The sequence below is a fragment of the Mustela nivalis genome (assembly GCF_964662115.1).
Source record: "Mustela nivalis genome assembly, chromosome: 2".
Taxonomy (NCBI): domain Eukaryota; kingdom Metazoa; phylum Chordata; class Mammalia; order Carnivora; family Mustelidae; genus Mustela; species Mustela nivalis.
Window position 1 is genome coordinate 46,386,175 of NC_139021.1, and position 13,027 is coordinate 46,399,201.

The following is a 13,027-nucleotide window of genomic DNA, read 5'->3' on the forward strand; positions in this document are numbered from 1 at the left end:
TTAATTAAAAAGAAGAAAACTAAAAGACAGTGATAGGTTTTTGGAAAACATTGTAGGGTAATGTTTTATGGCAATATGAAAGAAATATGTACCCCAGCAGTGAGGATGTATAGCTTCCTCCAATGCAGAGGGTAATGGTCACATTCAACTAACAAGAGATATTAATAATGAAATTGGTTACAAATATACATACACACTTTTTGGCTTTATGTACAGTAAGTTACTAACTGGATCATTTGAATTAGCCTCAAACAGTAAATTTTATTTTGAGAAAATTCATCCCAAATTAATTATAAAGCTCATGGAGCCATCCTATTTCGAGTCTCACACTAAAGCTTTTCCTTCTGATTTTTCTCTATTAATACAGAATCCCTCAGGAGCCTAAACTCAGGAAGCCTCCTGCATGCATCATAAATTTTCTACTGACATATTTAACCCAACTTCCTCTGTTGGAGCCTAGTGTATTAACAAATAACTCCTCTGACTTCCTAGAACACACACCTTTATTGAGTTACAAAATGACCGTTTTCAGGCCTCCTGGAACACAAAACAAAGCTTTCCTTTTAACCATGGGCCCATTGAAGGTCACTTAGATTCCTCCATCAACACTAGGAACTGCCAGAAAAATTTAATTTTTTTTTCCTGTGCCTCTTGGCAGTAGAAGAGAAGTTCTAATGAGTCCATTGTCAGCAAACACACTTTCTTGGATTGCAGATTGCTAAATTACACATCAGTTACACTTTTAGTCTCTGGATGTGAATGTGTCAGTGTTCTTCCTCTCCTGAAACTTTGCCAATTAGGAAGCAGATTCTCCTATCCTGTATTTCAAAGCCTTATTCATGGACTGACATTAGTATTACAATTTCAGTAATGGACCCTAAAAAAGCATTACGGCTAAATGGTTCTAATTTCAATTACGAATGACATCGTATAGAATGAATGCTTAAACAGATGCTTCAGACTCCCAACCAAATACACTATGTTCTAATTGCTTTGCAATCTTTCAATTCAAATCAAGTGAACACTTCAGCCCTGTTGCTTCAGTCTCTCCAAGAAGGTAAACACTGGGCTTTAATGGGCTGTGCTAATAATAACTACGCAAAGCAGTTAAACAAAACTTGAGTTCTTTAGAAAGCTGGCAATAAAAAGAAAGTTCTGAAAAGAAGGCCTGTAAGTATGAGATTAGTGCTTAACTTAAAAAACCAAAAACCAAAAACCAAACCAAAACAAAAAACCAACAACGACGACAAAAAAAAAAAAAAAAAAAAAAAAAAACCTTTGGAAACTCTGATAGCCTATTTAAAAAGACAGTCAAAGAATTCTCCTAAAATTTTTGTTTTGCTATATAAAGGCAACAAAATGAAGTTCAAGGTAGACGAGAGGACTTCCCTTTCATTTCTTTCCATTCTTAGATCCTTATCAGGGAGTAGTCCCAAGGAGCTCAGAAAATTTATTTAAAAACCTGTTCTACTTGGATGGTTACTGTATTTTAATCTCAGAGAGAGTAATCTAAAAAAATACTTTTCACGACTCTATCTAGTTACCCATTTCTAAATATGAATCAAAAATAGGTCTGTGAGAAACAATTGGCAATAGAAAGCAGGACACAGCATGAGGCGAGTTGTGTGACAATAATTCCTTGCTTTCTGAGCATTCTAAGAAAGAACTGAGGCATTAGGCCAGGGTGAATATTAGGACAATAATTCCAGAGTTAGGAGAAAACACTGGGTGAAAACTCATTGATTCCTATTCTCTCTGAAATGTTGAATTTGACATACAAGTGAAATATATTTATATGTTAAAACATTTAGGCACTCAATAATGTTTGCTGAAAACATTTAGGAAATGAAAATGAAAAATGCAGAATTCATTACTTTATAATTATACATCCATAAGTCACTGTATGTTTACAAAGCACTTCCCAATCCTAGTCTTCACTTTAGAGCAAAAGAAATAGAATTGAATTAGCATTAGCCATAATAACTCTCAGCTGAACTGCACTTTACAACTTTCCCATATATTATTTCATTGTTGGATGTTAAATGACTTGTACTACACCACTCCAAAGCATGCCAAAAGCAGCACTCACTCCCTCCATACCCAGAGTGCGATGAGCTCATCGGGCCATTTTTGCCACTTCATCAATCCCTGCATCATTATCTAGAGAAATATGGTAAAAGTGTAAGTCCGAGTGTAGCTATTTATGGGATACTGCTGAGGAGTATGATTATGGAGTCTCAAATAATTTACCATAACAAGATTTTGGAATGTTTTAATTTCCCAGCTTTCATCAGTTAGAAAATTCCTACTAAAAATTCTAAGTTATAATTTTAGAACTCAAAATAAGATGGACAAATCAGATCCAATAAGCTTCTGTTCACATTTTATTCAAGAAACTCTAATTCTCTTGAATTCCACAGTTTGTGCAATTTACAGGAGACTGTTCCTTCTTTTCTAAATATTTCAGATTATCTCATTTTCTTAAGTAATACGAGGTTGTTTCAAACTAGTTTTGTGTGCCCTAAAAATAAGATTAGAAGGGTTGTGAAACAATATGTTGTCAACAAATAAAACTCATTATCAATACACACTGATCAGCTTGAAATAAACATGAAGCCCAAGTGACACACTGTTTAATAACAACAACAACAAGAACAAATCACTGGGTCGGATATAAGAAATGAGTTTTAATTACTGAGAGTTTGGGCTTAATCTTTCCAGGTACTACCACATATTTCTTTCTTTATCACAAGTGAGATATTGTTGCACAACATTGCCATTGGGAAAACTGAGACTCAAGAACATTTAAGAAAAACTACTGGACAGGTAGCACATAATAACATGGTCTTTAGTCTCAATCCAATATGATTTTAGTACCAGAGTTTCTACCAACTTAAGCAATTTATTCAAACTTGCCAAGCTTCATTTCCTCGTCTTCATACTGTGGATAATAATAATACCTACACCTCATACAGTTGTGAGAATTCATTAAGAATATGAATATGTGCTTGAATACAGTGCTATGAATACAGTGCTTGAACATGGTAAGTATCCAATAAATGTTAAGCTATATGCTATTAATAATTTTTACTTTATCTAGATATACTGTCCAAGAAGTGGCAGATCTGATCTGATGCTGGTTCTGAGTCCAGGAACTTTGTTCTTAGCCATTACAATATACTGCCTTTCATTGTCTGTAAAATGAGAGCATTCTAAATGTACCACGATTTTCTAGTCCTGAAATATTGTGATATTGGGGCACAAAGATGCTTGTTAATCCCTTGTTTTAGTTATTCTATCCAAATCACAATTATCTATCCAAATTACACAATCCAAATTACTCTATCAGATCACAGAAATTACTAATTAAACAATGAATTTTGTCATTACAAGAAAGTTAAGTGGTCATTCATTGCTTAGAATCAATTATCTAACCTTAAAAATTTGTGCTAAAATGAGGAACATATCTGTGTAGCTCAGGGTACTTTATTTATAATATGTAAGTAGAAATTAAAGAAAAAAGTCAGGTTCCTTGTTTAAATTCTATAAGAATAGGCATCACTCAACTACACATATGGCTCAAAATTGGCTTTGCCCACAATGGACTTTTTTTTTTATCTTAACTTTGAACCACAAGGCATATACATTTAGTAGGTTAAATTTTCTTTACTTTATTGCTGAAAGGAGTTAGGTGACTCCCAACAGGGAACTGATTGGGTTTGTAAAGCCAAAGTAATCCGAATACTTTAGTTAAACTGACTTAAATGAAACTATCTTGATTTTGAGTTATCATTTTGCATTGTCGTTTTCAAGAGCGCAATTTTACATAGAGATATAGGACATCAAGGGGAAGATTACGTTTCTGAATATCGGTGACTGTATCCCTAATTATGGCTTCACATAAGAGAAGTTAGTTCAGCTCACCGCATATTATTTGACAATGGCTGAGCTTTCTTTCTGGAAAGAGGAGCTCTGAAAACTGTTTATGTTTGGAAAAAATGAGATTTCTTCCACTGGACTGAGTTCTTATTTATATATAATTGTGACTTACTCTACTTTTTCAGTGCGGACTATTTCTCATATTCATTCACCCATAAGATGTTCACGGCCAAAGATAGATCTTAAGAGTGTTTAGCAAGCAACGCTCCTAGTATGATAACTATTTATTAAGTACATACATGTGTATTTAAATTTACCTTTAATTATACTGTTTCAATATGAAACTTAATAGAGTCATATTAATCATTTACTGAAAAAAGAAAATCTATATTCTAAAGCTAACTAAATATCTATCACATTTGAAAAATATAGTATATAATAGGATACACATGATTTTCTGCTAATATAAATTGGTCTTCATCATGGAGTATCTCAAAAAACTGGCTACCATTTCATTTATGAATAACACGATCAGGAAATAGAGTAATTTCTTCAAGTCTGTTCTCTTTCACAAATTTTTAGGCATTATATTAGTTGTGGTTTTCCTTTGAGACTGCCATTTATTGGTCTTTGTCATCCTTTAGAAAATGGAAGAAAAGTAAATCCCTCCTTTAAAGATTGATTTACAAAGATGGGAAAGAATACAGGAAAAGCTATTTCCAGTATCATTTATAGTATAGTATCTCCATGTGAAAGGAAACCAGTATCCAAAACTAGCTCTTTAACAAAGAAATAAAAAAGGTGATGAGCTTGAAAGTCATCAAGTTTATCTTTAAAAATTAAAATATTTCAAAATACAGTATGGGGCTTTTATTCTTGCCACCTATTTGCTATCTCACAGCCACCCCATCATGTCAAATAACCTGGGCAAGGAGCCCAATGTGGGACTTGATCCCAGGACCCTGGTATCATGTCCTGAGCTGAAGGCAGATGCTTAACCAGGGGGAGCCACCCAGGTGCCCCTATGGAGTTGACTTTCAAGCAGAATCACTGAAGATGCAAAAATAGTTCTTGTGATGCAGAACTTCTTAAGTAGACTGAATGGATGAAAAAACAAAGGGAATTAGAGAAGAAAACCATTATGGAACTGCCCAGGGCCTGTGCCTGAACTGTCAGTAAGACTGTGAATCACTGGGTCTAAGGTTCAGTGGCCAATTTTAAACAGGCATAGAAATACAAAATGTCTCCAGGAATTTTCTCCCAAATAGTATGATCTTTGATTTTAGGACATCCCTGAAGAAATATAGATTGAAGTCCTCCTCCCAGATATCAGGTTCATAGGAGGTACTGATACCCCAAAAATAATTTCTGAAAGCTTTTATTTATAAGCACTCAAGTTCCTGACTTGATCTCCAAGATCTATATTTTTGAAATTTGGAAGAATTGGTTTTCTTGAGGTTTCAGAAAATCTGCTATATGGGTCTAGGAATTATCTTTTAAAACCTTTCTGTGGTTCCTGAGATCAGTGACCACCAGCATAGATAGTCAGGTTAAGAAGAAAGAATTGAGCTGCATTGATGATATAAACTCATGAGGAGAAATATGTGCACACTTGTCATATTTGAGTGCAGGAATGAGGGCCAGTTGTAGAGTTCTTAGTTTTCAGATCTAATACTGACACAGAAGAACACTAAGAATAATTTAGGGAAGGGGCACCTCGGTGGCTCTGTTGGTTAAGACCTGCCTTCTGCTCAGGTCATGATATCAGGGGCCTGGGCTGGAGACCTGGAGACCGGGTGCTTCGCCTTCTCCCTCTGCCTGCTGCTTCCCCTGCTTGTTCTTTCTCTCTCTCTGTTAAATAAATAAATAAAGTCTTAAAAAAAAAAAGAAAGAAAGAATTTAAGGAAGAGTCTGGGTTCCCCCCACCCCTGGAAAATTCAACATCTTTTTATAATGAATTCAGCTGTACATTTATTTCTGGGATATTTTAGTGAGTCTTTTGGGATTTTATGTATCTGATCATAAGCAGAATATATTAATAACTGCTTTTATATATCTATAGGAACAAGGGAAAAGCCTCACTTAAGACAGATTTTTTAAAAAATTAGTTTGGGCACCTGGGTCATTCAGTGGGCTAAGCATCCAACTCTTGGTTTCAGCTCAGGTCATGATCTCAGGGTCCTGAGCTCAAGCCCTGCCCTCTCTGCACTCAGTGGGGAGTCTACTTGGATTCTCTCCCTATTTGTCCCTCCCCCTGCTTTTTCTCTTTTTCTCTGAAATAAATAAATCTAAAACACAGTAAGTTCGATTTAGACATTCTCCATTATATACCAAGTTTTTTACATAATAGAGACTGTTTTTACTTGAATATGTATGTTTGGTCCTTAAAGTCAACAAGGTGGATCACTTTGGCAAGTGAGCAAGTGATCTAACCAATTAACTCCCTTTGCAAAGTTTTCAGTTATTATCCTCTAAGATGGCAGATAGAATAGGGTATAGAAAAGACATTATCTCTAATTCTCTCATGTTGTATAGAATGTCTTACTTATACAAGACAACATGAGATAAATGTTACATAACCACATGCAAAATCATATTAAATTTTGCACCTGATATTTGCAACATGGAAAGCTAGATGCCAATAACTTTTTCTTCCAAACAATACTTCAAACATTTTTTGATAACCCTTAAAAGGAGAAAATTTATTTTTATATATTTTTATTATTATTATTATGCTATGCTAGTCACCATACAGTATGCCATTATATTTTTGATGTAGTGTTCCAAGATTCATTGTTTATCTATAACACTCAGTACTCCAAGCAATACGTGCCCTCTTTAATACCCATCACCAGACCAACCCATTCCCCACCTTTAAAACCCTCAGTTTATTTCTCAGAGTCCACAGTCTCTCATGGTTCATCTCCCCATCCAATTTCCCCCTTTCATTTTTCCCTGTGTCCTCCATGCTATTCCTTATGTTCCATGAGTAAGTGAAACCATATGATAATTGGCTTTCTCTGCTTGACTTATTTCACTGGGCATAATCTCCTCCAGTCCCATCCATGCCAATGCAAAAGTTGTGTACTCATCATTTCTGATAGCTGAGTAATATTCCATTGTATATAGGGAACACATCTTCTTTATCCATTCATCTGCTGAAGGGTATCTTGGCTCTTTAACTCAGTTTGGTTATTGCGGAACTTGCTGCTATGAACATTGGGATGCAAATGGCCCTTCTTTTCACAACATCTGTATCTTTGGTGTAAATCACCAGTAGTGTAATTGCCAGTCACAGGGTAGTTCTATTTTTAATTTTTTGAGGAACTTCCACACTGTTTTCCAGAGTGACTGCACCAACTTGCATTCCCACCAATAGTGTAAGAGGGTTCCCCTCTGCTCACATCCTTAAAAGGAGAAAGCTTAAAGCAAAAAATTTACCCTGCCGTTCTGTGCCGTCATACATTCACTGTTTTATTGCTTCAATATAATCTTTAAGACCTTCCTTGCCCAAATTCACATATAATTTAAAATATTACCTCATATTTCCATAGTCTTCAAAACTTTCATATTTTAATGGCTGAAAATATTGTATTACCATGATGGGAGATTTACTTACATGATCAGTCTTCTGTTGCCAGACAGTATGTTTTTGTCTTCCCTTGCCCAATCCCTGGCATTACACAAAAAAAGGAGAAAAATTGGTAATTTATACCTCTGTAAGTTTTTTTCTTTTTCTTCTGAATGCTTTCCTTGGGATAGATGTCTTGGAATTAAGTTACTGGTCAGCAATTTTATTTCAGTTGTCTCTTGCCATAATCTCCCTAGGGAGAAATCACATACTTAGCATTCAAGTATATTTGTTCATATGTAGATTTTCCAGACTATTTTAGATCAAAGTATACCATATGTTTAAATAGAAATATTAACAACAGGTCTAGTAGCAGTCATTTCTGAGCAGAGATTTAACTCATTCAATAAAGTAGTATATTTAAAAGCGTACATCAGATAAATTAGAACAACACTCCCAACTCTCCATATCAAGTGCTACAGAAAAGAGTATGCTTTGAAATCAGACACACCTGCATTCAAATCCAAATGTTTCTGCTTATATGATTATTTTCCTCTTCCTCATTGGGAAAAGAAAGGATAATATGTATCTCCTGTAGTCACTGTTAGAATAAAATTAAATGAGGAGGAAATTACTGAGGTCAATGCTTTAAAATCTAAGACCTTTGTGTTCTTTCTAGAGATAATGAAAAGTCATCTGGGGTCTATCTTAAATTCAGTATTAGTTGATTTTGGGGATTACAAAGTGTTTGGTTGTCCCATAGTTTATGAATAGCAAGCATATTCAAATGGGAATTCAAATTGCTTGACCGTCTAAAGATTACCAATTCTTGATTTACTTTTATAGCAGAAATGAGATAATGTGAACTAATAGCTGTAAGTGTGAGTTTGATAATATTGCTTCTTAATATCTGGCCCTTATTTAGGCTTTTGTGTACTTGTGTATGTCTAAGCATCTATGAAACTATGTTCATTTTCTGGACAAAAGAACAAAATTATTTTACTGGTCAAATTAAAAAAAGGAGATCTCCAAATATTTACAGCCCCATGTTTGACAAAAAGAAGCCAGAAATATTTGCCAGTTTGAATAGTATGCTGGACAGTACCAAGGGGTAGATTATTTGAATGTAGAAGAACACAGACTGAACCCTAGGTAAGGCCACATTTTATTAAGAACTTATATGATTTACCTGTGAAGAGAACACATTCATTTCTCTGGTATCTGAAGGTAGAGAGGAAGGCCTGTGAAGAAAGAGAAAACTAGTAAAGACAAAGGATATGAGATATGAAACAAATGCAGACATTTGTCCTTAGTCATATACAGTTGTTTTTGGTTTGTTTTTGTTTTTGCTATCCTCAAAAATATATAGTATTGTTAGGAACTAGTCTCTCCTGGAGGGATCACTGGCATCCCCTCATCAAACAATTTCCTGAAGGTTTAAAGGAGAGTCTAAGCTTTACAGTGTCATGGGGAGTTGAAGAAACCATTTATTCTGGTCTTGCATGACAATCATTTGAAAATGATTTTCATAAATTCAACAGTGAGTTCTATGCACATTCTAAAGATGTCCAGCTGTATCCTGCTGATAGTCACAAAGACAACTATCAGAAATTCTAAGTGTTGGATTCTGCTTTACCATTTGTACTTGTCTCATTTCTCCCTTGTTGCTTTGTATTTCTTACCATATAATTTTATTAAGAATTTTTAAAAAGAGAGAAAAATCCCATAAACTTCAAGTAACATTTCATCAAAGATTACAAAGAGGAAACCACCAAACAGAAGCAGCCTAATATTCAGTCACATCAAGAGTCTCTACTATGAAACCCATGGATTTGACAGAAGCTTTGTTGAGCTGCCCAGATTTTTTTCATTTGTGTGAGGCAAAGCTGGCAGCAGATGTCTCGTTATACACTTTGTTCAGGCAAAGTATGCTTAATTTACACACACCTGACTTTTTATTCAAACAACTGGGGCAATGCAAAATTTCTCAGGTCATAAAAAGAATAACTGAAAAGATACAAAGAAACAAAAATTAGATGGATGAAGCTCAAAAATTATGTTTGTCACCACAGAGATTTCTTTTATTTTTAATTTTTTAATTGAACTTCCTGAAATCTCTAATCACTTCAACTGGACAAGAATAAGAAAAGGATGTCTATTTCTACCTCAATATAAAAAGAAATCTTGGAATACTTAAATTACAGTTAAGTCAATTTCTCCCTACAGATAATTTAGTCTGAAAGAATGCCCAGATTTTAGAGGGATATGCAGTCACTTATTTGAAGCCATTGTTTAGCCTCCTCTTTTGATGTTCTTCCACTATCAATGTGACTATGTCACATCCATGTGAGGGGCACAGGGAAAAAAAAAAAGTTGAAAACAATCATACATCAGTTCTAGCTGAAACATAATTATGACCCATTAAGAAAAGTATGTTTCAGTGAAAATAATAAACTTTTCAAATTTCAAATACTTAAATCATATCCCCCTCATGATGGAGAGCGTGCCACTAGGTACTTCTACTACCAGATCTTTTAAGCCCAATCAGTTCCACCATGGCTGGTACCATTAACGGGTGCAGCTGCCAAAGTCAGAATATGTAAGTTCAGGATTTCATCCACACCTACCAACCCAATCAAACTGAAAGAGCTTTTCCTTTGGCCCCGTTTGTTGCCTAACCGCATCCTGATAGAGCCTTAAATTAACAATTTTTTTAATCCCTTCCTTGAGTCTACTGACACATAACCTGCTCCCTGAGAGCACTTGGGGAGTCTGCATTATTTTAGAGCACTTAAATGTTTTAAAGTACTCTTTAGTTTGCAAAATGACTAATTTATTGTGTCATGTTAATGAACTGTCCAAAGCAGCTTTCCAAAAAGGAAAAATGTTTCCAGAAAGCAGTTGATACACTGAACAGAATCTATTTAGAATTTATTCACGTAAGACTTTGAAAACATTAATCAGCTACATGACAGTCTGGATTTTCATATTTTTAAACCCCAGCCCAACAGGGAAGTAGCCACTATTTAATCATTTCTCAAGAGGCATCCTGCTCTAGTGGAAACTGCAAGGACCAGGGGGGAAAAAACAGATTTTAAGTTGTACCCAACGCCAATTGATTGGTAATGGCTTCTTAAAGTACTGGGTAGAAAAGGACTCTGGGATGACATGGAAGCAAGGAGCAAAAGGGTGTTGAAATTGATCAGCGATGACTGTCATGTGCTCCGGAAATGGCCATGACAGTTTATGTGCCACAGATCCACAGCGTGCATGGGCTATGAAGATAAAAGCCCTAGATTCCAACCATGGCGTTCTAATTTTAAAGTTCTAGACCTTGTGTAACTAAACCTTTCAGTTTCAGGTTCCTCACCAGTAAAGAAGGCTATATCTGTAGCTGTTTTAGTTGTAAAAGCAGAGGAGAACAAGTGAGAAAAAACGACAACTTACTTTTAAAGCAGTGTTTACTTTTTGTTGTTGTTGTTGTTGTTGTTGTTATTAAGGTTCTTTAAAGTGCAACCAAAAAATCCTTTTTGTTCCAATATGAAACCAAGTTATTTTTCAATAATTAGGCACACAGAGCAGTGTGCAAGCTCATTTTGAACCTCCTTACCTTACAGTAAGGCCAGGCTCGCTGGCCTGGAGCGCCTCGGAGAAGAACATGGCGGGCCAAACTGTTGCCCTTCCCCGGAAGTGCCTGACGAGAATCTCGGGAATCTCGAGAGAGCCGGGGATACCCAGCGCGCATGCTCCTAAGTCCAGGCCAAGGGTGTTCAGGGGCACGCGCGGCTGGAAACGCAGAGTCAGTGAGGGGGCTGCTGGGGCTTAGTAGGCGGCGACTTCCGGGAAGAAGGAGCAGAGTGAAGAGCTGCAAAGCGTGTAAAAGGATGGGTCCTGTGGACTGTACCTGGGATTCCAGCTTTGAAAGAAAGTGCTTTCGGACTGTGCCTTGTGCTTCTAGAGAATGAAATGCCGGTGGCCTGGATTTGTAGGGTGAGCCTCCCTGCTGTAGAGCCACAGGAGGATTTAATTACTTCCTTTTTTATTGTGGTTAAAGAGGAAATTTTGTTGCAACCTCCTGTAAACTCGTATTTTCCAAGTTATAAAATTGAATATACTGCCACCCAATGAGCTAGGTGTAGACACCAAACGCTTGGCTTCCCATTCTTTTGCTTTAGAGATAGTGCTGACTTATTTAGGTATGAAAAATATGTCTGTTCTTAAATGTGAATGGCCTTGAAGTGATGACTGTTGAAGCTGCCTGGTACTTCTCATGACTTGGTACTTCTGTACTTACTAGAAAATTTTCGTAATAAAACTTAAAAAAATAAAACTTAGGCACAAAAAAATCTTTTAAGATATTTTAAGGCCACAAAATCTGAAAACTGCACAGATGAACATATGTTTTATTATAATATCCCTATTGTTTTAATTAACCAAGAACTTAATTTAGTTGCCATTAGATTTATGAAACACAGAAAGCTTTTAAGATCATTTGATTAAATGTAAATGCATCTTTTTTATTATTTCTTATTTGTAATGTCCTAAGTATACTGCTAAACATGTACATAGAATATATCATATATTATAAATTATGAAAGCAAATATTTCCTCAGATATCCAAATTGTTTTACATCACACTGAGTAATAACTTATGTTTTCATTTTAAGTAATGTTTTCATTATTATAAGACATAGGTTTAGCAAGTACAAAATTATAAATCCATTCTTTTCAGATTTAAAATGGCACATTAATTCTTCAGCTGATAGATCTCAATGTATATTATTCACTTTCCCCCTGTTAAAAGATAAACTGAGGCACATTAAAATTTATGAGAGTTTATTTGAGCAAAAATGTATTAGAATCAGGCAGAGCCAGGCAGAGAGTGGTTAGAAGCACTGTACCGATAGGATTTGAAGGAAGAGGTTTTTGTAGAGAACATGGGAAGCAAAGGAAGAAAAAGTATTCCTTTGGCTATACCTTAAGTGTTTGCTTTATTTGGAAAAGCTTAGCTATTTGTGATTGTTCTTAAGTGTCCTTTTTTTTTTCCCAGATTCCAGTGAATTGACTCTGGCTGAGGTTTTGGTTTGCTTACATAAGCTATGAAGACAATTGAGCCACCTTAGCCTAATGGCCTTCTTGTTTAATTACTTTAACATTCCTAATTTTGTTTCTAAAAATTAGAGCTATGTATTTGTATTAGGCAAGAGGATATCTTTATTATGTTTGCTACCTCTGCCTTCTGAGGACATCTTGCTAAAAATCTCTCTTAAGGATCTTGTGAAGTTGATTTGTTTATTCATTGCAGTGGCAGCAGCTGTTAGATTTGAGAAGCAAGAATGGTAATTAGCAGAGGAAAGAAAATTTAAACTGAAAATGACCACATTCCTTTAGTTATAGTAGAAAAATAAGTCTTTCATAGAAAAGATGATTGTAGCTCTAAGAGTTGGTGTAAGAAACCCAAGGAATATCAACTAGTAATGTAATTAAATATAGACACTGTCTATGCAAAGCTGAGACAGTCAGCTGAAAAGTGAAAAATTGTGGTCAACAAGTTGTTTTGTCTATATGATAGGAAAA

At 35.4% G+C, this 13,027-nt stretch overlaps 1 long non-coding RNA gene across 2 annotated transcripts; it reads right to left on the minus strand.

Annotated features, from left to right (window-relative positions):
- Positions 1-3,106: 3,106 nt before the first annotated feature.
- Positions 3,107-11,124, minus strand: LOC309854402. 2 transcript variants are annotated; one of them, XR_014306200.1, is made up of 4 exons: positions 11,061-11,124; positions 8,640-8,691; positions 7,499-7,552; positions 3,107-3,194 (listed from the first exon to the last, which is right to left on the minus strand). It is a non-coding gene; the product is annotated as an uncharacterized lncRNA (long non-coding RNA). The 2 variants fall into 2 exon arrangements; XR_014306201.1 differs by having other exon boundaries at positions 10,898-11,099.
- Positions 11,125-13,027: the final 1,903 nt, after the last annotated feature.